Source organism: Arvicola amphibius, chromosome 4 (genome assembly GCF_903992535.2).
Source record: "Arvicola amphibius chromosome 4, mArvAmp1.2, whole genome shotgun sequence".
NCBI classification, from domain to species: domain Eukaryota; kingdom Metazoa; phylum Chordata; class Mammalia; order Rodentia; family Cricetidae; genus Arvicola; species Arvicola amphibius.
The window spans coordinates 27,238,235-27,261,892 of NC_052050.1; the positions used below are offsets into that span (position 1 = coordinate 27,238,235).

At 47.9% G+C, this 23,658-nt stretch overlaps 1 protein-coding gene across 2 annotated transcripts in view; it reads left to right on the forward strand.

Moving 5' to 3' along the window:
- Positions 1-13,858: 13,858 nt before the first annotated feature.
- Positions 13,859-23,658, forward strand: part of Wfikkn2 (WAP, follistatin/kazal, immunoglobulin, kunitz and netrin domain containing 2) — a 30,485-nt gene continuing 20,685 nt past the window's right edge. The window contains exon 1 of one of the 2 annotated variants that reach the window (XM_038328726.1): positions 13,859-13,989. The gene's annotated coding sequence lies outside the window, so the exon portion shown is untranslated. The remainder of the gene's footprint in view (positions 13,990-23,658) is intronic. The other variant, XM_038328728.1, reaches the window with a different exon arrangement.

A 23,658-nucleotide genomic window follows, 5' to 3' on the forward strand; every position in this document is an offset into this window, starting at 1 on the left:
TTATCCTAATAATTTTTTTTTTCGTTTGAAAGTGTATTAAGGCTGGGTGGTAGTGGCACACACCTTTAATCCCAGCACTCGGGAGGCAGAGGCAGGCGGATCTCTGTGAGTTCAAGGCCAGCCTGGTCTACAAGAGCTAGTTCCAGGACAGGCTCCAAAGCGACAGAAAAACCCTGTCTCAAAAAATCAAAAACAAAAACAGAAAAGTGTACTAAGAACAGGTAAGATGGGTCAGTAGGTAAAAGGGCCACCAAGCCTGACAGCCTGAGTTCAATTTCCTGTACCCAGTTAAGAATGGCAGGAGAAAACCAATTCTTCAATGCCACCCCCTGATCTCCATGTGCAGGCTTTACCACTGAGCTACACTCCCAGCTCATTCTTTTATGGGTCTTCACATGCATTTTGGCAGAGCGCAGATAGTGACTGCCTTTTTTCCATCCTGGTCTTTTTCTTTTCCTTTTCCTTTTTCCTGAGACAGGGTTTCTCTGTGTTGTCCTGGAACTTGTTCTGTAGACCAGACTGGCCTGGAACTCAGAGATCCGCCTGCCTCTGCCTCCTGAGTGCTGGGATTAAAAGTGTGCTCCATCACCACCTGGCTCCACACAGGGTTTTCAGGGAGGCTCATACCACCAATCAGCCTTTGAAAGCAGACAGTGCTCTCCTGACCCCTCCCCTAGCCAGGGAAGGCTAGTTAGCATAGAGTTTATAATAAGGACAATGTCTTTTGGGGCACAAAGATCAGGCAGCTTGTGCAGCCACAGCCACACACATTCAGGCACACACAAAAAACTCAGATGGGGCAGCAAGGTGGCTTTAGCAGTGGGTGCTTGCTGTGAAAGCCTGCAACCTGAGCTCCATCCCTGGAAGCCACGTAAATGTGGAAGGGAAGAACGGACTTCTGGAAGTTGCCCTCTGACCTCTATGCACCCTCCGTGGTACCCACACGTCCCAACACATCATGCTCATACGAGCAATAACTTCAAGATTGTTTTCTCATACCCTGTGTTCCGCCACTGGAAGCTGTTTATTATCATTCCTGTCTATTATTTACTTAGAGACAAGGTCTAATGTATCCCAGGCTGGCCTTCAACTCCCTAGTTGAGAATGACCTTGAACTTATGACCCCCTCCCAAGTGCTGGGATCCTGGGCACCACCACACCTGAGTTACATGATATTGGGGAGTGAACCCCGGGGCTTTGTGCATGCCAGACGAGCAGGCTACCAACTGAGCTATGCCTCTGTTGTTTAAGTTCTGTTGTTTAAGCTAAGGTACACAGTGTTTGGAGGGGGTGGCAGGTTTTTAATGACTGAGGAAGGAGGTGTGGAGGCAAGTAGTTTGGTAAGCAGCCTCATAGCAGCTTCTGCATTCCCGTGCGGTGTGGGAAAGATAGCTGGGGAGTCCTGGTGATCCTAAAAGGTCCAGTGGTGTGGAACCACCAAACCCCAAAAGCCTCTTCAGTGAGTCTGAGGCCAACACAGTTTCTTATCTGATAAACAGCACAGGGGAAAAACTCAACTACTGGCTCCATAAAACACAAGCTTGTTGGTTTGGGGTATGAAGTCTCCCAGCTGGTGGTGATATAGAGAGCTTATTGGGTTTTAAGAATGCTAGGGGGCTGGAGAGATGGCTCAGAGGTTAAGAGCATTGCCTGCTCTTCCAAAGGTCCTGAGTTCAATTCCCAGCAACCACATGGTAGCTCACAACCATCTGTAATGGGGTCTGGTGCCCTCTTCTGGCCTGCAGGTATACACACAGACAATATTGTATACATAATAAATAAATAAATCTTTAAAAAAAATAATGCTAACTAGGAGGTTAGGCCTAGTTGGAGGAAGGGGATCTCCGAGGGGAGGGGAGGGGAGGGGAGGGGAGGGTGTCTCCTGGGTCACTCCCTCATCTAGGCTCCCTGACTGCTCTGAGATGAACATTTGTTGTGGCCAATGCCCCTCCACTTGATGCTTTGCTTCAATACAGTCCCACTGAGGTGGTGTCACACAGACATGAACGTGATCTTTCCTCAGTTGTTTATCTCAGTATTTTGTCACAGTGACGACGCCCAAAAGACAAAAACAAAACCCTGACAGAAAGACGGAACCACTGAACAGAGCTTGAGTCCGTGCTGGCCTTCACCCACAAAAATAGTCTCAGCAAAGAGAGGCCTGGAGGCTTGTCACAGTCCCTGCACGGAGGGGCACGATAAGCCCTAATAGGGGATCATGGGTTCTTTTATGGGCTACATCAGTATTTCAGGTTGTGGCGATGGGGGCTTCTGGCTCATTCCTCATTGACGCCACATTCCCAGACCCTTGCCCACCCAAACACCTGTGTAAGCCTCTGCAGGAAAACCCTTCGGCACAAGATCACTGGGCTAAAGGAAGGGCATGCTGGTGTCCATGGAGGCTGTTTCTGTATCTTGTTTTCTTTTTCTTCTTGAAGGTATATTTACTTGTTTTTCTTTGCGTGCATTCGAAGAGCTCCTCCCACTCCCTGGGACCGAAGAGATGGCTTATTGGTTAAGAATAGTTGCTGGGCAATCATGGGGACCGGAGTTCAAACCTCAGCGTCCACATGACCAGACAGACATCCTGCATGCCTGCAACCCCGGCATCTCGCCGGCGGGAAAGCGAGTGCTGTGGGATAATCCTTCTGTACAGAGAAAATGTTGCTCTCATTCTTAAAATGCTGATTGGGTGACAGCTGGGCAGGATTTTCAGAACAGAGAGAATGCTGGGAAGAAGAGGAGTCTTGAGCCAGACACAGAAGAAGAAACATGGGAAGTTTACAGATGAGGTAAACAAGCCTCAGGGCAGCACACAGATTAATAGAAATGGGTTCATTTAAGTTGTAAGAACTGGCTGGAGACATGCCTAAGCTATTGGCCTAGCATTTATAATTAATATCCAGTCTCTGTGGTTATTTGGGGAGCAGCTGGTGGGACAGAAAAGTCGCCTACAAGTGAGATCCAGGTTCAGGGAGAGATCCTGTCTTAAAGGAGTAAGCAGAGACGAAAGGACAAGAGAAGACTCTAGTATCCTCTTCTGTCTCCATGCGTGCACACGGAAGGACACGAGAACACTCTAGTATCCTCTTCTATCTCCATGCGTGCACACGGAAGGACACGAGAACACTCTAGTATCCTCTTCTGTCTCCATGCGTGCACACGGAAGGACACGAGAACACTCTAGTATCCTCTTCTGTCTCCATGCATGCACACGGAAGGACACGCACACACATTTTTAAAGCTTAGTTTTAATTTTGACTGTGTGTGTGTGTGTGTGTGTATGCGCGTCCGCGCGCGCGCGCGCGACTGTGTATGGGATTGTAGGTGTCCACAGAGGCCAGAGGCATCAGAACCCTTGGAGCTAGAGTTACAGGTAGTTGTGAGCCACTCTGGAGATTGAACTTAGGTCTTCAGGCCTCTGCAAGAACAAAATTCTTATCAGGGTATGGTGGTACACCCCTTTAATCCCAACAGAGGCAGAGGCAGGCAGATCTCTGTGAGTTTGAGGCCAGCCTTGTCTACATAGTTCCAGGACAGCCAAAGCTATCTCCAAAAGAATCTTTATAAGGTGATTTTTACACCATAAACTTTGCTTGATGCACCTTGCAGTGTCAGGGATCAAACTGGGCGTCACAGGCATGTTGGGCTAGCTCTCTACTACTGAGCTAGCCCTCCAGCCCATACTGACCCATTTTAAAGTATTTTTCCCTATTGCGTGGGCAGCATTGGGCAACATTCGCTGAGCTCTTGTTTCATCAACTCTGAAATAATACCCTGTGTTTATTCTTTATTACCTGTCACGTGTCATTTCTCTTCCTCATCCTAATAACATGTCATCTACTCTCTGGATCTATGGATTTGTCTGTTCTGGACACTTCCTGTCACTGGAGTGATATGTAATGTTTTGTGTCTGACTTCTTTCACTCTGTGTAGTGTTTTCAAGGCTCATCCCCGCTACAGTTTGGATCAGTATTTTCTTCCCATAAATTGAGGGACATTTGTTTTGGTTCCATTTTGAGCGATGATGATCAATGCTGCCACAGCCTTGCACAAAATTTTGGTATCAGGTGCTCTGTGTTTCATGGGATGATCAAAGAAAGAGGATCGCTCCCAGATGCAATTCAGGTGCCGTCACAGCAGGGAGGAACAGTTCCTCCCTGGACGAACTGGGCCCCAAACAGCTGTGCAAAGCAGTAGTTATTGATAGTTACACAGAAGCTGGTTTGGGGGTGAAACAAGTTCCTCATACCAAAGCCCCGATCTAATCTGTATCCTTTGAGAAGGAAGCCATCGCCCCCTGCAGCTATAGTCCTTACTGCGTACTGTTTGCAGTCCAGTAGTGTAAGTTGCGCCAAGTGCACCAGGATCGTCCAGTGATCAAAGCCATGCATAGGCTGTAGAGCTTCAGAAAAACGACTCTCCGGATAACAGAGAACAACCACTGTTTCCTACGATAATTTCTTCAAGGTCTAAGTGCTCCTAGAAACCAGCTGTTCTGATGTTTACCCTGGATACAGTGAGGACGACTATTTCATTCTAATGTTTACTCGAGCTACAATGACTCTAGATAGCTACTATGTTGTGCTTGTTTTGTTTTTGTCTTTTTTTTTTTTTTTAAAGTATCACTATGTAGCTCTGCTTGTCCTGGATCTCACTCTGTAGCCCAGGCTGGACTCAAACTCACAGAGATCCTCTGCCCCTGCATTTCAAGCATTGGGATCAAAGGTGTGCACACCATGACCAACAAGATTTTGGACAGACTAGTGTCTTCATTCCTTTTTTATATGTGTGTGTGTGTGTGTGTGTGTGTGCACATAACACACATTATATATACATAGGAATTGCATTTGGTTCAGAACCGCCCCTATGTTTAATGTTTTCAGGAGCTACCAAACTGTTTTCAAAGTAACAGCCACTCTGCTTTGTCACTGACATTGGGAGGGGATCCAAACTCTCTACCTCTTCACCAAGATGTCATTCCTATTGCTTTGCTTTTTATTTTTTTTACTTAGTCATAAATCCTTTTTTTCCCCTGAGGTCTTCAAAGATTATTACAATCAAAGGATCTCTCTGAAAATGTCCCAAATTAAATCAGAGGCTCATCATCCAAGAGTGAGACATCTGTGCCAGAAAGGCTTTTAGGCTGTGATAGTTTTATATGACTTAGTTTCTCTTAACTTTTCAAGTATCATTCCTCCCATCGTGTGGGCTCTAGGATCCAGCTTGAACCATCAGGCTTGGCAGCCGAGAGGCTCTGCACTCGGCCATCTTCCAGCTCCTCTGCAGTTGTCTTAACTATTCGCTCCGCTGTGTGTGGGGGTCGCATCCTAAACCTTGTTTTTGAGACACTGCTGCACTATGGAGCTGTTGTTGCCCTGGAACTTGCTATGTAGACCAGGCTGGCCTCATACTCATAGAGATCCTTCCTGCTTCTATCTCCCTAGTGCAGGGTTCAAAAGCGTGCACCACCAGCCTGGCTCGTATATTCCTATCTTAGTGTAGTAGTAACTTTCTCATTGCTGTCACAAAACAAACAAATGAACCTGGCAAAAGCTTCTTGAGGAAGGAAGGGCTTATTTCAGCTCGTGAGTGGTGGGGTGAGTGGAGTCCATCGTGGTGGGGGAGACATGGCAGCAGGAGACAGCTGCTCACTGTGTCTGCAGTCAGGAAGCAGAGAGATGAATGCTTATGCTGAGCTAGCTTTCTCCTCTTGATACACTCTGGGACCTCCACCCACATTTAGGTCTTCACACCTTAATTAGCCCAGGCTAGAGACCTCCTCACAGGCATACTGGGAGATTTGTCCCCCAGGTTATTTCTGGATCCTGTTAAGCTGATAGTATTAACCATTGCACCTGACAGTTCTAAATTCATGAAAAAAGAAAACATTTGCTGGGCGGTGGTGGCGCACGCCTTTAATCCCAGCACTCGGGAGACAGAGGCAGGCAGATCTCTGTGAGTTCGAGCCCAGCCTAGTCTACACAACTAGTTCTAAGATAGTAAAGGCTATACGGAGAAACCCTGTCTTGAAAAGCAAGCAAACAAGCACAAAACAAACAAACAAACAAAGACAACTGTTGGGAGCAGTGAGACCCCAGATCCTGAATTTCTTGTAATCCCCTGATCTGAGAGCCTACAGCTGCTCTGAGCACGAGACCTTCAGAAGTTCCTGATGGCAGAGTGGTTTCTGTTTTTTTTTTTTTAATATTTATTTATTTATTATGTATACAATATTCTGTCTGTGTGTATGCCTGCAGGCCAGAGAGGGCACCAGACCCCATTACAGATGGTTGTGAACCACCATGTGGTTGCTGGGAATTGAACTCAGGACCTTTGGAAGAGCAGGCAATGCTTTTAACCTCTGAGCCATCTCTCCAGCCCCAGTTAACATATCTAAATTACGTTGAGTTTGACCCGCTAGAGCATTTAATAAACGAACAGGGGCCGGGTGGTGGTGGCGCACGCCTTTAATCCCAGCACTCGGGAGGCAGAGTCAGGCGGATCTCTGTGACTTCAAGGCCATCCTGGTCTACAAGAGCTAGTTCCAGGACAGGCTCTAAAAAAAAAAAAAAAAAAAAAAAGCTGCAGAGAAACCCTGTCTTGAAAAACCAAAATAAATAAATAAATAAATAAATAAATAAATAAACGAACAGGGTTGTCCCCAGCCGGAGGGGACGTATGTATTGGGAAAAAATAGAAAGAAGGTATATAGCTTAAAAAGATAAATGTGTACAGATGTATATGTTGATTGTGTTGTCTTTTGTGTTCTGGACTGGAGAAAGACGTTTGATTCTAGCAACTGCTAAGAAAGGTATCTTGACTTTAAAATATGGGCTTAAGAATTTGATGCTTTGGAAAAGAGGTTCTGTTTTTGTCTCCACAGACGATGAGAACCTGAGGATTTATTCGAGATTCATGTGGTTTGAATCCCCGAGACCTCCTGAAATGTTGCAGTGGAGTGTGAGCGGCGGTGGCTCCAGGTGGCCAGCGCTGAGGGGCTGCAAAGCGCAAACCCCAGGACCTGCCTTGAGGACCAATGAGGCAAGAACGCTAGGCCCGCTTCCAGCGTGGGCCTCAGGGCGCAGAAGCGCAGCATGAACGCGACCCGTGTCTGAGCTACTGGAAATTGGCAGTAAATTGTAGTAAATACCCCTAAAAATGCAGCATCCCCGCTCAGCAGGAAGTAGCCAGACAGACTGACAACGCCCAAATTCTCTAAGTGGGGCACCTTCAGTGGTTGTAGAGCAGCAAGCCTGCTTCCCTGAGTTCTGCTCCACTCCATGCACCAATTTGGACCCAGAACAAATGCAGCTGGGGCTAGAAGGCAGCTAGAGCAGAGCTTTGCTAGGTGGCTGTGGTGGAAGGCACATTGCCTCAGCCCAGTCGGTGCCTAGTCTGGCAGATGCCACAGCAGTGCCCGTAGTACATGTTACCTGGAAATACTGACCCCTCATCCCCCCGAATACTTAAGATCAGACACTGTTTTATAAAAAATTTAGGGGGGAGATGTTGGGAGCAGTGAGACCCCAGATCCTGAATTTCTTGTAATCCCCTGATCTGAGTGCCTACAGCTGCTCTGAGCACGAGACCTTCAGGAGTTCCTGATGGCAGGAGAGTGGTTTCTGGTGGGTTTGGCTGGGGCGTGGCTATCTGTATATATTCTGCCCCTGAACACAATAAAGGGGGCATTTTTGGGGAATTCAAGGATGACCCGTGTCTCTGTCTTTCTGTCTGTGTGTGTTTGTGTATTTTAACCTCCTGCCACTTGCCCGAATCTGGTAAACTGGGTGCCAGTGCACCTAACACAGACACAGGGGGCGCGGTGCGCACGGCAGACAACAACAAAAATACCCACACATTTTATTATAGGATGAAAATCCTGGGGAGCAGGGTTGGAGAGACGGCTCAGAGGTTAAGAGCAGTGACAGCTCTTCCCAAGGTTCTGAGTTCAATTCCTAGTACCCACATGGTGACTCACAACCATTTATAATGAGATCTGGTGCCCTCTTTTGGTGGGCAGACATACATGCAGGCAGAATGCTGTATACATAATAAATAAATAAATCTTAAAAAAAATCCTGGGAGTATACAAATACTTTTTTGAATAAATAAAAGTATTTTCTTTTTTAAAAAAGATTTATTTATTTATCATGGATACAGTGTTCTGCCTGCATGTATACCTGCAGGGCAGAAAAAGGCACCAGATTTCTTTATAGATGGTTGTGAGCCACCATGTGATTGCTGGGGATTGAACTCAGGACCTTTGGGAGAGCAGCCAGTGTTCTTAACCACTGAGCCATCTCTTCAGCCCAATAAAAGTATTTTCTTTTCTTTTTTTAAAAAGATTTATTATTTATCATGTATACAGTGTTTTGTCTATCTATGCTTGCTGGACAGAAGAGGGCACCATTACAGATGGTTGTGAGCCACCACGTGGTTGCTGGGAATTGAACTCAGGACCTCTGGAAGAGCAGGCAATGTGCTTAACCTCTGAGCCATCTCTCCAGCCCCCAATAAAAGTATTTTCTTTACTAAAATGTAATTATCTAGCAAGTAAAAGATACATGTTGTGGTATATAATTTTAACGAGGCAAAGATGGCAAGTTACATCTGTTTATTCTGTAGAATATTACTTGAAATATGTGAAGGTGTGTTACATTTGTTTCCGTTGTCTTTGTTAATGATGTAAAGATGGGTTACTTTTGTTTCTGCTGCCATTGTTTAATTCTATAAAGATGTTACATTTGTTTCACCTTGCCTGCCTAAGGCTCCTGATGGGTCAAATAAAAAGCTGAATGGCCAGTAGCTAGGCAGAAGAGGGATAGGCGGGGCTGGAGGCAGGGAGAATAAATAGGAGGACTCTAGGAGGAGAGAACAAGGGAGAAGGAGAGGGACACACCTGTGGCCAGAAACCAGGCAGCTTTCAGTCAGCCAGACCCAAGAAGCAGTGAAAGTAAAATACGCAGGAAGGAAGGATGGTAAAAGGCCCCAGGGCAAAGTGTAGATGAAGAGGAACAGGTTAAGTTCTTAGGGCTAGTGGGACAAGCATAAGATAAGGCCAAGTATTTATAACTAAGTCTCTGTGTCGTGATTTGGGAGCTGGTTGGTGGCCCAAGAGAAAAAACCTGGTATAACATGTAGAGGCAGGAGCATTAGAAGTTTAATTAAGGCCATTCTTGGTTACACAATGAGTTTGGGCTACATGAGAGTCCATCTTAAAAAAGAGGGGCTGGAGACATGGCTCAGTGGTTAAGGACACTTCTCTTCCAGAGGACTTGGGTTCTGTTCCCAGCACCTACATGGTGGCTCACAAATACCTGTAACTCCAGTTCCAAGGGATCTGATCCCTCCTTTCGGCTTCCAAGGCGCCCTGCACGCTTTCACGTGGCACATACAGATAAGGAGGCACACACACCTGCACATAAACAAGGAGAGTGTGTGTGAAGGCTCTTCTCAACGAACTTCTCCACATGGTCCTCAGAGTGAAGCCAGACGGAGCAGTGACCCCATGAGTATCCTTGCAGACATTCTGCAGGCAATGGTTTGAAATTTTCCTTAGCCTCCCCGCTGGCCTCCAACTTGAGCGGCTGTGCATTTACTGCCTTTTAATTCTAGCCTCCAAGAGAGTGTGAAGAAGTATCTCATATTCCTTTGACTGTGGATTTCAGAGGACAATTGTCTGGCGTCCTTTCTCACCTTCCACCCTAACTTCGGTACTAGGGGGGCAAATACAGGACACTTTAACTGATATACAAAAAATTACCAAAAAAAAGCATTTTTTTTTTTTTTTTTTTTTTTTTTCTTTTTTATTTTTTTTTCATGTGGATAGTCAACACTTAGTGAAAGTCTATTTCCTTTCTCTCCATCTTCCCAGAATGCCCCTCCCTAGACCTGGATCCCTTGGGATAGTCATTTGTTCCACACCCGAGTTGGCTTTCAAGGCCACACAACATGCCCCTCTTCTCTCCTCTTCTGAGCCCCGCTGAATTCCTCTCTCCCTTCTACTCACACATGGACCCGGGGCAAGGCGGTCCCCATGCTGCCATTCCCCTCACATCCACGAGGGGTCGCACCATACCTGCCTGCGTTCTCGCCGAGAACCTGCGGTTAATCCCTTCCGTCCTGAACGTCTCATCCTCTCCCAACACCACCTTCGGGTTTAAAGTCCCAGAGCTGTTTTCCCGGTTCTCCGAAAAACCCATCTTTGTAAACCACCTTACGTGATTTGAACCGACCCGTGGGCAGCATGCATTCTGACGCCCTCATTCAATACCCTTCTACTGTACTTCCCTCATCGACCAAATAATAATAATAATTCCCATTGCGCTGAGCGCTGTCCGAGTGGGCGGAGAGCAGGATCTCATTGTGAGCATGGTGCCCGGCATATTCCAGGTGCTGGGCATTTCCTAGGTTCCCGATATACAGCAGGTGCCTAATGAGAACAAGGCTTTCACCAAGACTGCAAAGTCTCGCTTTCTATAAATCTCCCTATAGCAGTTCCTCGTGTTCTCTTCGACCTTCGCTTTCTTAGACACGGGGCGGGGGTGGGGGTGGGGCAGCAAGTTTTCCTGGATGGGATCCCTATAGTAAATTCAGTCTTGACAAGCCATCCAAGTCCGACGTGAGCATTTTTATTTTCTGTCCATGGAAATTTCAACCTCCGTCTCCTTTTCCTGTGTTGTGTGGTTTGAAAGCATTTTCTGAAAAATTCAGGGTTGCCTTGGTGTAATCTAAAAGCTTTTGCCCTCCTTCTCCTTGGGATCCTAGCTAATGAGGAGATGGCTCTTGATTTTGGACACTCATTTTTCTTGGTGGACATCTACAAAGATGGCCTCTGGCCTCACTCAGCATGGTTTGCGGGTGTCTTTCCACTTAGATACATTGTTGCCAGTGCCCACCGCTGCCGTGCCCACCCAAGGAGCCCAAGCTCCCTCTGGGTCTCAGCTTCACCCTCGGCTTCTTTTGACCCCAGAACCTTCTCTCAGGCCCTAGTAGGAACCAGGGGGCTGGGTTATCCCAGGCCCTCTCTTTCCAGACAAACCTATGAGCCACCATGTCCAGTTTATGTGGAGATACTTGTCGGGTATTCTGGGATTTTGGCATCTCTGTCCCCTGAGCTCTGTGGCACCCAGATGCTGAGCCTGGGGTGGGGCAGGAGAATGCCTTCCACGGTTAGGGTTTTGCCAATGTAATGCTCTCAGCTCTGGTGCTCAGCAGTCAGGACCCCACACCCTCTTACTGTCGTCACAGGGTGGCGCGCTACGCTAAGAAGGAAGCCCAGTTAACAATTCCACCGGCCTGTCACACCTTTTGCCCTGTTTTCTAGGTACTCTGGGTCCAGGCTGACTCATACCCTCCAGCACCCTGGGGTTGTTTGTGCTCCTGGTAACGTGTAGGGTGGAGCTAGGGGTGACGGATGAAGTTTCCAAGGGTTAGTGTTCAGCCCTCTGAGGGGTGGAGGGTAGACAACTAAGAGCTACTGGCTGCACACAACAGAAAACCCGCCTGGTTAATTCTGCCCAACGAGAATTTTCTGGAAGGGTGACCGAGCAGTCCACAGAATCACAAAGTGAACTAGGGGACAAACATTGCCCAGGAACCCAGAAGACTGAGGTAGAACCACAGGGCAAGACTCTAAAGACTAGTCCTGCTGCACTCTGGTCAGATTCCCGCGGAGGCTAGCTGTTGGGGACATGGGATGAACACCACCTCCCATGACTGAGCCTTCTCAGTGGGCCCAGGTTCAGTGCCCATGCACTTTGTAGGGATGTTGAGGGGGATCTCTGGTCAGTCAGACTCCTACAGGATTAGTCCCACCTCCACCATGGCGTTTAGCTGCTAAGCAACCAAAAACAACAAACACCAGTCACTAGGCAGTCTCTAACTTGCCCCCGTTAGGCAACTGGGTACCCAGAGCTTGCAGATGTGGGTCAGGGACCCCACCAAGCTCAGAGAGGCTGTCCAAAACCCAGGGCTAGGGTCATTAAACTCTATGTTTTTTGTTTGTTTGTTTGTTTTGTTTTTGTGTATGAGTACTCTGTCTATATGTGTGCCTTGCATGCCAGAAAAGGGCATCAGATCCCATTACAGATGGTTGTGAGTCACCCTGTGGTTGCTGGGAATTGAACTCAGAAGAGTAGCCAGTTCTCTTAACCTCAGAGCCCTCCCTCCAGCCCATGGGTCATTGAACTCTATGCAAGGCACGGATTGAATCTTTATGTGGATTATTGCATTGGGTTTTACATCTGTGTTGTTTGAATTACATTTATTTATTTATGCATGTATTTGTGTGTGTGTGTGTGTGTGTGTGTGTGTGTGTGTACAAGTGCCAATGCTCACACACATGTAGAGGCCAGAAGAGCACCGTGGAGCACATTGAGCTTGCATTAAGCGCACTGAGGCAGGGGCTCTGGGTCTCCATCTGTTCCCACCAACCGGCATTGGGGTTGGAGCCCCTCAGCCATGCCCGGCTTTTACATGGGTGCTGGGGACCCAGACTCAGGCCCTTGTGCTTGCTCAGCAAGTGTCCTCACTCACTGAGCTGTCTCTCCAGCCCCTGAGAACTATTTTGAAGTTTGACAGGAATGACAAGGATTAGACAGGTGGAGGACAAAGGTAAGACGTGGCAGGAAGTGGGAGGCCTTGAATGTTGCTGAAGCGAGAAAAGGGATGTCTGAGAGGGGGGTCGGGATGGGGAGCTGTGGCTGTGGGGTAGTGACCCTGAGTGACTCAGAACCCCTGCGCTACTCCCACTGAGTCCATCTCAGGAGCCGCGACTTTCCAGTCCCTGTCCTCTTCCTGCCCCTTCACAGGCCTCCCCATTTCCTCAGGACCTGTGTTAATGTCTCCTTGGGGCTCAAGGCAATAGCTGAAGCCTCATGATAGTCTCCTCAGTCCTCCTCCTGGGCCTTCTAGATCTGAGTTCCCACAGCTGCCGCTTGGATATGGCTCTCTGGGCTACAGCCATGCTGGTCTCTGGCTCCTCGACCTGCTTGCACTGGCCTTCCCCCCACTAATGTCCTTTTGTGTCCCAGCTGCAGTCATGCCCAGGCATGTTCTTGTGGTGAGGCAGAAGGCCAGGGCTGATAAGCCTCTACTTATCTCCCTGAACTCTCTGAACTTCTCCCTGGCCAAAGCAAACTCATGGCAGAGGTCAGAGTCCATATGGGAAACCACAGAAGTTGGTGGGGACTGGAGGACCGTGGCCTTGTGATTGGAGAGTTTGTGGCCTACCATGATGACCTACGGGCCCGTGCTCCAAGCCCCTACCTTTTGCCCAGATACACCTGCCTCAGCAACTGTCTGTGTCTGTTGGATGACCTTCCATTTTCGCCTAGATAGCATTTGTGGCAGGCTTACCGTGTGCCAGGCCCCGTTCTAGTCACCGGGGTATGCCACTCGTTCTAGTCACAGTAAGATTTGTGCTTGAAGCATGTATATTTTAGTGACAATGACACCAACAGGAAAACCAACACTGGGAAGGGCCACAGACAATGCAGGTGATGTTTCTTCTCCCTTGACGTAATCCGGAAAGGACTTGCTGGGATGTTTGAACTGAGATCGAAGGAAGCATGAGTGAGCCAAACACACAGGTGGGAAAGAAAGTTCCAGGCCAGGGCAGCAGAAAGTGCCAGCGTCCTGGAGCAGCAGCATGTGTTTGAGCAACAGATGGCTAGAACAGAGTGAATGAGAGCTGGGCAGAACTAGGGGTGGGTGTGTGTGTGTGTGTGTGTGTGTGTGTGTGTGTGTGTGTGCGTGTGGACTGTGGTATCTGGTAGGGACTTTGGATTCTGTTCCAAGTGCAAGAAGAGCTGTCAGAAGCCAATAGGGCACAGAGAAGCAGTCTGAGTTTGTCAAAAGGTTCCTGTCTGCAAAGGAAGGATGGTTTGCAACGGGGAGCAGGGAAGCAGGGCCCAGTTAGGAAACGTGGCCATCACCAAGGTAAAGCTGATACAAGTGGCAGCCAAGGGAGGTGAACAGACTCAGGTAGGAAACATTGTTTCTTTGACCCTGGTGTCTGCCCATGCAGTAGAGGACAGGAGACAGGAATGAAACGTGACTGATAGTTTAAACCTGAACATGTGGTCAGACAGAATTGCTGCTTGCAGACCTGATGGGCACTGTTTCAGATCCACTAGTTCTCCGGAGAGGAGAGGATTTCTAGACCCTACACACAGAGGCTGGCTTCTGAGTGAGCACAGAGCTCTGGGGAGCCCTCCCTTCCACAGTGTGGAGGAAGCAAGAAGAACCAGAATGCCACTATCTGCCTCACAAATCCATCCATCCATCCATGCACCCACCCATCCACCCACCTACCCATCCACCCACCCATCCACACATCCACCCACCCATCCACACATCCACCCACCCATCCACCCACCCATCCACACATCCATCCATCCATCCATCCATCCATCCATCCATCCATCCACGCACTCACCCATCTACCCACCCACCCACCCATCCATCCCTGTGCGCATTCATTCATTCATTCATTCATTCATTCAGCAAAATTTAAATGAGCACCAGAGACAATAAGCCAGATACTTTCCTGTGTTGTCCGCTGGAGACAGAGCAGCCTAGTGGAAACAGTGCCACTTTGCTCTCTTAAGACAGTGCCTCCTAACTTTCTGGAGAAACAGTAGCCTCCTTTCTCGTTTGTTTCCTGGCTTTCTGGTCGGAAGACAGGCAATCAGTAAGTAATACATGTAAAAGAGATTACTTTAAGGCTAGGCATGGTACTATGTGCCAATCATCCTGCTACAGGAAGTAGAGACAGGAGGACTGAGAGTTCAAGGCCAGCCTGAACTGTGTAATAAGTCAATACCTTGTTTCAAAACGAACAGGGAAAGAAATACATCTTATAGAAAGGTGATAAGTATGTAAGAGAAATAAGACTGAGGAGGAGGGTCTCCCAGGCAGCTTCAAAAATCAAATCTCAGATTCTTCTCAGCCCAACTTGTTTTCACAAAGTGGCCGCCACATCCTTAGGAAGGGAAGAAAGACCAAGTGGACCATAGTGACCCGGGGGGGGGGGTGGTAATTGGAAAAGGTTTTGTCTTGGAAATGCTATGCAGGTGCAAGGCCACCCTTGTGAAAATGGTCTGGCCTGGTTACCAAGACCGAGGGATTAGGAATCTCAGTGAAATAGAACAGGTGTGGTGGGGGCAGACAGTGGGCCCCTCAGAGGGGCCTGTTTCATTCCCTCAGAGCAAAGCTGCTCAGCTCACTGCAGGGCTCTGAGTGTGTGCAAAGGGGGTTGCCGTTTGAGGGTTTCTGCTATGCGAAGAATTTTCTTTGTGCTTCCTGGTGCTTTATCCTGCAAGGAATGGGGAGTGGAATCATGGGTCTCTGAAGGCTCATAAACCAAAGTCCCCACCTCAGTGCTGCCGCAGCACAGATGGGTGACCTCAAGTACTGTGATTACGTCCCTTCGGAACAGCAGAGCTCAGACAGAACAGCAATTTCATTAGACTGGGTTTAGAAGAGACAGACCCAAGCGATTGTGGGACAGCTCCAGGAGAGACGGGGGTCATTGGGACGAGAGAGGAGGCTAACACAAGAATCTGAGCTGGACTGAGTCAGGGTACAAGGGTGGAGGGAGAAGGATTTGAGAGATGTAAGTAACTCAAGAAGCATGTGTTGAGAAATTGGTGACGGCTGTGGCCATTTCTTGGGTTTCTGGATTGGATGCTTGACAGAAAGAACTGTTCACTGAATCATGAGCCAGAGAAGGACAATTAGGTTTGGAGGATGGGATCAACTTATACCTCAGAGCCTGCAGTGTGAGAGGTTCCACCCACTGCTGGAAATACAGATGTGAAGTTTGGAGCGCACACTGGATCTAAAGATGCTGAACCATAGGTCATTGGAGCCTGGGTGGGGTTTGCAGCAGAGAACCCTTGGTAGAAACCCTGTTACAAGGAAGAGTGGAAAGTGGCAGTGAGTGTCTTGGGGACACATGGAGGACAGAGTCAGAGGGTTGAGTTCTGGTCAATGGACTGGAAGGAGCACAGAAATGTCCCTGCTAGGTCTGGCCCATGAAATTCTACCCCTAGCCCAGCAATGCTTCTCTCCAGGGCTTGGCAGATTCCTTCTGCAAAGGAAGTTCATGTCACCATCCCCCTTACACAACCCAAGAGCACCCATAAGCAATGTGTAAATGAATAAAAACCAGGCATGGTGGTGAGGGCTGTAACAGCAGCACTCAAGAGATGGAAGCAGGAGGATTAGAAGTTCAAGGTGATCCTTGGCTGCATAGCATGTTTCTCTCTCTCTCTCTCTCTCTCTCTCTCTCTCTCTCTCTCTCTCTCTCTCTGTCTCTGTCTCTCTCTCTTTCTCTCTTTCTCTCTTTCTCTCTTTCTTTCGTTCTCTCTCTCTCTCTCTCTCTTCCTCCCTCCCTCCCTCCCTTTACACTCTGTAGGGTCTTATCTCTAGAGCTCAAGATGGACTAGTACTCTCTCTATAGCCCAAGGAGGCCTTGAACTTGTGGCCTTTCTTCTGTCTTAGCCTCCTGAGAGATGGGAGGCATGCACATTGTGCCTTTCCTCCCTCCCTTTTTTAATGAGAGGGTCTCACGTGCTCATATTGGCTTGAACTCACAGCTGAGGCTGCATTGCTGTGTCTGGTCATCATGCCCAGCTTTATAGTCTCTTTTATATCGGTCACCTGGATTCTAATGTCCAGATCTCATTTCCAGTCCAGGTGCTGACAATGGCAAAACCTCAGTAAATCCGATCACCGCGGTGGTTGAAGCCCAGATGGCTCAGCTTACCCACCCTTTAAAAAAATGACATTTTACTTATATTGCTTTTGTGTACCAGGGTGTGGGGTGCCGATGGAGGTCAGAGGACAATTTGCAGGAATTAGTTTCCTTCTTCCACCATGTGAGTTCTGGGGGTGGGACTCAGGTCATCAGGTTTGGCAGCTAGCTAAATGGCTGGATCTCCTTTTTCAAAGTGAGATATAAACTCACATTGTGCCTGGCATCTGAAGATTCCTTTATAAGAGTTGCCATAGTCTGGCCAGGCAGTGGTGGCACATGCCTTTAATCCCAGCACTCAGGGACAGAACTCTGTGAGTTGAAGGCCTGGTCTACAGAGGGAGTTCTAGGACAGGTTCCAAAGCTACAGAGAAACCCTGACTCGAAAAACCAAAAAAAAAAAAAAAAAAAAAACAGAGAGTTGTTATGGTCATTGGTCATTGTGTCTCTTCACAGCAATAGAACACTAAGACACACAATGACCACCGAAGCCACGCTGGGTGGGCTGGTAGTTTCTGAGTTCATTGTCTCGTGCCCAAGAAGGAAAAGGAAACACCTACAAAGAGTAGAGAAAAGAATTCCCCAGTGGCAAGGCCTTCAGGGAGTAGCCGCCCTGGCTGCCCTACCCAGCAGCCTTTTATAGACGTTCATCAGGAACTGGGTAGAGACTAAGATCATCGTTATTGGGCTTGGTTAGTTTTGAGCACATCACAGGCTGAGCCGGTAAGGTGTGCACGCGCCTTACACCCTGGGTCCAGCTGGGGAATTACTCAGCCGTCTAAGGGAGGGGTTCCTGGAAATCTTTGTCAAGGTCTTAGAAAAATTAGACAGGCTCAGGCAAGAGCTCACTGGTTTGCAAGGGAAACAAAAATGAAAGAAAGACTTCATGCCAAACCTGGGGTCTCGGTCGCCATGAAGAAGTTATACTGTGAAACTTTTGGCTCCTCCGTCACACAGTCTCATTGACTCTGAGGTCAATCCCCTGCATGGAAATAAAATAATAAGAAGAATATATAAACAGGGGGCTGAAGAGATGGCTCAGTGGTTAAAAGCACCTGCTATTTATCCAGAGAACCAGAGTTCTGCCTCGGACACCCAGTCCCCTGGTCAAGTAGCTCTGAACTGTCACTCCAGTTCCTGGGGATCTGACTCTCGCTTCTGACCTCTTCAGGCACCAGCATGCGTGTGTCTCTCTCTCTCTCTCTCTCTCTCTCTCTCTCTCTCTCTCTCTCTCTCTCTCTCTCTCTCTCTCACTCACTCACACACACACACATATTTGGTTTTTCAAGACAGGGTTTCTCTGTGTAATAGCTCTGGCTGTCCTAGAACTCTCTTTTGTAGACCAGGCTGGCCTCAGACTCACAGAAATCCACTTGCCTCTGCCCAGTTTAAATAAAACATTTTTAAAAGAATAAATAAATGGAAAAAAAAAAAGACCCTTGAGCAGGAAAGGGTCATTAAGCCTCTGCTTTGCCCAGGGTCCGAATAGCCAATGTCCTTCCCTGGGCACAGAATCTCAGTGCTGTCCCCTTCACATGGATAAGCAATGACCTGAGAACAGAGAACAAGAACAAGAGACGGGCTGGAAAATTATGTCTAAAAATGCATTTTGTGTGTGGTTGCTGGCATCTGGAATGAACTGGAAGCAAATAGATAAGGCGCCTTTTCAGGTTTCAAGGGAACCATGCCATCAAATAAGTCATAAGCCAGAACTAAAAACAGAAAAATCTATTTGACCCATTGGGCCTTCAGACCACCTTCAGGTCTCGAGACTTCTGCCCGCAGGAACTGTGGGCAGCAAAGGATGAGCAGTCGTCAGGGGAACGCACCCACCTCAGAGGTGGCCTTGGACAGGAGTGGCGAGGCAGACTTTTGGAGGGTGGGGCTAGGGGCAGCGGAGAACAGTGAGATTGTAGAAGGAGGAATATAGATAAGTCCAGGGCCCAGTCTCTTTTCCTTCCCTCTCTTCTGAAGATGATGAGGGCTGTGACTTTCCTACCTGAAGCACCTGTGTGGGTGTAGCGTGGAAGGGGCTCAGATAGCCGCCCCAGATTTCAAGGCTCCATGAGAGCCCGGAGGAGCAAGATCGGCCTATCTGCTGGAGGGCCTAGCCTATATAGAGGGGAGAAAGACAGCTTATCTGTGGGGCAGTAAGTGTGCTCCCTGAAAGAGGGTTGGTGGTGACCTTGGGCAGCCTGTGGCAGAGACTGGTGAATTGCTCACCAAAGATAACCAGTGTCCCACCAGGGGAGCAGCATGAAAATAAAGCGTGTTTCTCTCATGAAACCCACTGCACATGGTTTTCTCCTTGGCTCCTGTGACAGCCATGTCAAAGATGTCCTGTCCGGAGCGTGAAACACAGACCAGTTGGATAGTTCAAAAAGAAATAGATTCCACACTCAGCCATCAAAACCTTGTGTCTGCAGCTAGTGTTTCCGCAGTTAAAGAAGCATCAAAGATATAAGAACAGGGCAGTTAGAACAGGACAGAGCCGGTGCCTGGGAGATGGATCCAGAAAGGGAGGTGAAAGCCGGAGGCAGGGGTGGAGTTGCATCAGAAGAGGGAGATAGAGGTAGGATGTATTGCTGAGGGTGTGGCTCAGTTGATAGAGCGCTTGCTTAAAGGTGTTCAGAAGTCTGGGTTCAAGCCCCAGTACCAGTATCAAACTGGGTGAGTTGATCCAAACCTGTAATCCCAGCATTTGTGATGTGGAGGCAGGGGGATCTGGAGTTCAAGACCATCCTTAGCTATCTGGGGAGTAACATTCAAGATCTTGAATTCTAGATTCATTTTTGTTGCTGTGATAAGATACCTCAACAAACATACAACAACAACAAAAACCATATTAGGAGAGAGAAAAGGTTTATTTTAGTTCACAATTCTAGATTTTAGTCCATCACAGAAAGGAAGTACAGGAGGCAGGAACTTCAAATAGCTAGTTACGTCACCTCTGAGTTCAGGATCAGAGAGAAACAAGGGCATGCACGCACAGCTTGCTTGTTTGCTTACTTGCTTGTGCTCAACTTGATGTCTCTACTCTTACACTGTTTAGGACTCCTTACTAGGGATTGATGCCACCCACAGTGGACTGACTCAGCCTAATACCGGTTACCTTAATTAAGACAGACTCCTACAGATAAGCCCAATCTAGTCAATCCAGTGTATACGATCCATCCCTGAAACTCTTCCCACGTTATTCTAAGTTGTGTCAACTTGACAAACTATTTAACAATCTTTCATACCTTATCTCAAATGAATAAATAAATAAAGCAAGAAGAATGGGGTTCAGGAAGAAGAGGCATTTGGCAGTCTAATACCTACTGTCTATTTACTATTTACAAGGGAAGCAACAAAACTGTTCATTGAGGGAGAGAGAATGTAAACAATTTCAAAACCCAAAGCTAATTAGTTAGCTTTCCTTTCTCTGCTTCGAAGTTTATTTGTGCATTTTTTCAGGGCCCTCCACACCCTTCTATGGGGAAGCAGGGGAGCAGATCTATAGGCTGCGCTGCCTGAGAGCGCTGATCAATGTGGAGTGAGAGCCTTCAGCTCTTCCTGCTTCTTCCCCTCCCTGCATCATGTGGCCTGCAGGAAAGCCATCGGTGCAATTAGCGGAAAGTGGCTCCGGATGCCCACTTTGCCACCGTGGCGCTGCTCCAGCTCCTTCCTTATTTTGTTCCTAGCCAGAGGATCTGTTTTGATTTTTCTCAGACTCCCCTTGCTTAAGTGGTCTTTACCCCAGCAGGCTGGAGAAATGTAAACACCGAGGTTTCCATGGTGCGCTCCCCTGGATGGAGCTTGCTTGGGGGTCTGTTGAAATCTTGGCTGGAAGGAGCAGTGAGGACATTTGGCAAGCTGGACTCAGGGCAGCTTGATAGTAAAAACACTATGATGGGTCTGTTCTGTGAGGTGACAAGAGCTGGTTTGGCAGGTAAAGGCACTTGCCACTGGGTGGGCTAATGACCCCTGTTCAATCCCTGGGACCCACACAGAGGGAGGAAGAAACCAACTCTTACAAGTTGTCCTCTGACCTCCACCTTCGCACAGGGCACAGGAGCACCCCATAATCAAAAATGTTTAAAAAAGTAAAATAGACACTAAAAACAATCTATTTTGCGACTGGGTATGGCAGTGTAAAAACTATAATCTCAGCTACCCAAGAAACTGAGGCAGGAGGATCCTGAAGTTAGGTCACAAAATAAGACTTTGTTTCAAAAAACACTAACCAAATTAGGAATGGTGGCATTCAGTTTTAAACCCAACAAAGGCAGGGAGATCTTGAGAAGTTTCAGGCCAGCTTGGTCTACATAGTGAGTTCCAGGTTACCCAGTAAAGTGAGACCCTGTCTCAAAAGAGCAACAACAGTCAGGGAGGCACTGCTGACTGAGGGAGGGGGAGGGATGGAGGGAAGAAGGGAGGGAGGCACCTCAAACCATACAAAACCTCCAAAAGGGGGCTGGAGAGATGGCTCAGAGGTTAAGAGCATTGCCTGCTCTTCCAAAGGTCCTGAGTTCAATTCCCAGCAACCACATGGTGGCTCACAACCATCTGTAATGGAGTCTGGTGCCCTCTTCTGGCCTGCAGACACACACGCAGACAGAATAGTGTATACATAATAAAAATAAATAATTAAAAAAAAACTTCCAAAAGATAAAGCTCAGAGATAGAGATCTGTTTTGCAGACAGATCCTGAGCCAGGTGGGATGACGGACATGTAAGGTCCTCTTTGTTCTGGGGTGCTCTCCCTCTGGGTAGAAAGCAGGCTGCTACCATGCCCCTTGCTCAGTGCTGTACAGAGTAAGATAGATGTGATGAGTGTTAGGTCTGAAGATAGGCCTATGGGCTGCAAGGAGAAACGTCAGGAAGAAACAACCCAGGCTCCGTCAACCGATGAATGAACGACATAAAGTAGAATATCAGGCATCCATAAAAAGGCACAAAGTACCCATTCACACCGCAGATAAACCTTGAAAAGACCTCAGAGTGAAAGAAGCCAGACCTAGAAGGCTGAGACCACTAAATTCCATTGATGTGAAACACCCAGGGCAGAAAACTCTGTAGAGACGTAAAGCAGGTCTGAGGTTGCCAGGAACAAACATTAATGAGTCTGGGCTTTTATTTCAGCATGATGAGAAAGTTCTGAAATCAGTAGTGATTCTTGTCTTACATAGACACACATGCAGAAAAACACCTAAATCCTTAAAAAAATAAAATAAAAACAAATCCACAAATGTACACGCGCACGCACATGCTTAAATACAAGCACACACATACATGCCTATATGTATCTTTTTTTTTTTTTGGTTTTTCGAGACAGGGTTTCTCTGTAGCTTTGGAGACTGTCCTGGAACTAGCTCTTGTAGACCAGGCTGGTCTCGAACTCACAGAGATCCGCCTGCCTCTGCCTCCCGAGTGCTGGGATTAAAGGCGTGCGCCACCACCACCCGGCCAAATGTGTAGCACAGGCTGGCCTCGAACTCGTGATCCTCCTGCCTCTGCCTCCTTCAGCAAATCCTACCGGCGTGCGCCACCACAACCGGCCTATATGTATCTTTTAAATGTGTTTTTCCTACATGTATTTCTGTGTAGCGTGTGTGTGCCTGGTGTCTGAGTAGCCAGAAGAGGGTGTCAGATCTCTTGGAGCCGGTGTGACAGATGATGGTTGTGAGTTGTCACAGTGGTGCTGGGAATCTAACTCAGGTCCTCTGGAAGAATAGCTAGTGCTCTTAACTGTTGAGACCTCTCTCCAGCCCCTTGGTGTTTTGCTGTTTGTTTGTTTGAGGCCCAACCTGATCTGCTATGATCCTCCTGCCTCAGTTTCCCATGTACGGGATTATAAGTATGAGCCAGCACGCCTGGTACATTTGTGTTTCTTAAAGTCTGTGCCTTGGAGGAGCGGGGAAGAGCATGGCCAGAGGTACCCCTTGAGTCTTGGTCCAGGCAGGGACCTGGTGACAGTGTCACAAGCTAAAGTCATCTGAGAGGAGGAAACTTCAATTAAGAAAATGCTTATGCTGGGTGGTGGTAGCTCACGCCTTTAATCAATCCCAGCACTCAGGAAGCAAAGGCAGGCAGATCTCTGTGAGTTTGAGGACAGTCTGGTCTACATAGTGAGTTCCAAGACAGTTAAGGCTACACAAAGAAACCCTGCCTCAAAACAAACTATATACATACATACGCATATATATGAGTGTATACATGTATGTATGTGTATACACACATGCATATAAAAGAAAGAAAGAAAAATGCTTCCATAAGATTGAGCTGGGGCTGGAGAGATGGCTCAGGGGTTAAGAGCACTGGCTGCTCTTCCAGAGGTCCTGAGTTCAGTTCCCAACAACCACATGGTGGCTCACAACCATCTGTAATGAGACCTGGTGCCCTCTTCTGGTGTGCAGGCATACATGGAGGCAGAATGTTCTATACATAATAAATACATAAATCTTTTTTTTTTTAAGATGAAGCTGTAGGCATAGAGCCAACCCCTTTGGCGGAGAGGTGGGTGAGCCAGCCCTGATGTTGTGAGCATGGGAGAGCTGTCCCCATTACTCATCTGTCATGTGGCTGCATGGGCAGGGGAGAGATGCCACCCCTCACCCCGAGTCCATCAATGTCTGAGGCAGGTGGGAGAGCAGGCTCTAGGGTCAGAAGAGCAGGAGAGCTGTCCCTGCCCCTCATCAGCTATAGCACTTGGACACGAGGGACAGCATGGCACTTGCCAGGGACTGAACGCTGTCGGGATGGCTTAGAACTATGCTACAGGAGTATGGGTTGGGGAGGGAGGCCTCAGAAGGTACAGGAGCAGCCTTGGAGTCCTCGGGGGTGTACTAACATCTGCCAGCAGGGACATCACTCCCAAGACTTTCCTATGTGATGCTTTTGATTTTTATTCC